Genomic DNA, 1,899 nt, shown 5'->3' on the forward strand with positions numbered 1-1,899 from the left:
GGCTCGTTGGTCTAGGGGTATGATTCTCGCTTAGGGTGCGAGAGGTCCCGGGTTCAAATCCCGGACGAGCCCGTCGTTTTTTATTCCCTCATTCAGAACACGTTCATAACCTTTGGGGTTTATTTTATAGATGCATTTTAGCTACGGCACAGTTCGTTTGATTTTTTTTTTTTTTTTTTTTTTTTTTTTTTGCTAGTTGCTTTACGTCGCACCGACACAGATAGGTCTTATGGCGATGATGGGACAGAAAAGGGCTAGGAGTGGGAAGGAATCGGCCGTGGCCTTAATTAAGGTACAGCCCCAGCATTTGCCTGGTATGAAAATGGGAAACCACGGAAAACCATCTTCAGAGCTGCCGACAGTGGGGTTCGAACCTACTATCTCCCGAATAGTGGATACTGGCCACACTTAAGCGACTGCACTATACCACTTTTCAGGAGAGTTTAATCCTGATGTAAACAAATAGGCGGAGCACCTTGCCTATGCACGTGGACATGGACGTAGTTGATTGGAGAAGCAACCGTAGCTCTCACTCGACTGTATGTGAGCTCGAAGAAAAATAGTTCGTCGCATTAATTTTATTTTATTTTAGTTTATTGCATTTGGAGAGTTTGGAAGAATACGTAATCAAATTAAAATACGGTTGTCATATATACAGGTGTATATATGGTTTTGTTTTAATAATTATTAAATAACGAGGAATGAAGGCACAAGGCGTGGTGTAACACAGTAAGTCTTCTCGTAGTGAGGGAAAGTCCCAAGCTGTACAGCGTGGAGATAAGGTGTTGCATCTTGCAGTCACTGTCAGTATTCATAGTGAGAGAAATGGCGTAAGAGGTAGGACCATCGCGTGTAGTGAAGCAAAAAATAGGAAAACCTCTCAGAAGTGACCATAGGCAGTGCATCGTGAATGTGTTCAATAAACTAAGTGAACAGAATCCAGGTTTAGTCGTTTATTCGGAAGTTCAGATCTTCGCACTGTTGTCGTATGCGATGCGCAGCCCTGTACGCCCGAGCACGAGACGTTGACAGGGTGGAGGTCGGTACTACACGCTCAGCGAATCACAACTCTTTCTTTGGCGGAGGCGTGGACATGCCATGTTTACATCAGGATTAATCTCTCGTGAAAAGACATGTATCGAGCTCGGTGAACACTTTTGTAACCCTTGGGTTTTATTGTATAGATGCATTTTGCTACGGCACCGTTCGTTCGAATTCATGGAATGATTTTAAAATATTTCATCAACCAGTGGGTTGCTAAACATGCGTGTGTCTTTATGCATGCATGTCTACCCCTTAACCTCGTTACCTGATACAGGGCCAGATGCCCTTCCTGGCACACACCTCAGTTCAGGAGCTAATGAAGATGAAGTGAATGATGGTGAATAAAACTGAGTAAGGAGATGAAACGAATCGGGCTATGCCCTATGTATAGGAACTTGTCCCAGCATTTGCTTGGAAGTGAAGCTGGGAGAGCATAGAATACCATTCTCAGGACAGCCGACAGTGGGACTCGAAGCCACTATCTCCCGAATAAAAGCTGACATCTTCGATACTCAAACTTGATCTGTGTATGGGTGTGTGTGTGTGTGTGTCTCCACTGAAAGAATCATTACTGTTGTAGTAGGTTTAGGGTGTAGGCCTAACTTTTACATGTGTGGTCATCACACTTGCTATGTTTATAAACTGAGGCCCTCGACTAACTTCAAGTTGAACATCCCAGCATTAAACAACTCTTTAAGGATTTTTTTTTTTTTTTTCATGCTTTCACTGAACAAGCTTTGAGACTTCAACGAGCACAAAACTCATGCATACGATATGCCTTCCAACTGCGACATGACGCTAATGTTACACCATATTTCAAAACATTGGGATGGCTAAGCATAAAAGAACGAAAGA

General features: G+C 43.1%; 1 non-coding gene across 1 annotated transcript; it reads left to right on the plus strand.

Moving 5' to 3' along the window:
- On the plus strand, positions 1-72 carry TRNAP-AGG (transfer RNA proline (anticodon AGG)). The gene has a single exon. It is a non-coding gene; the product is annotated as a tRNA-Pro (tRNA).
- Positions 73-1,899: the final 1,827 nt, after the last annotated feature.

Source organism: Anabrus simplex, chromosome 4 (assembly GCF_040414725.1).
Source record: "Anabrus simplex isolate iqAnaSimp1 chromosome 4, ASM4041472v1, whole genome shotgun sequence".
NCBI lineage: Eukaryota > Metazoa > Arthropoda > Insecta > Orthoptera > Tettigoniidae > Anabrus > Anabrus simplex.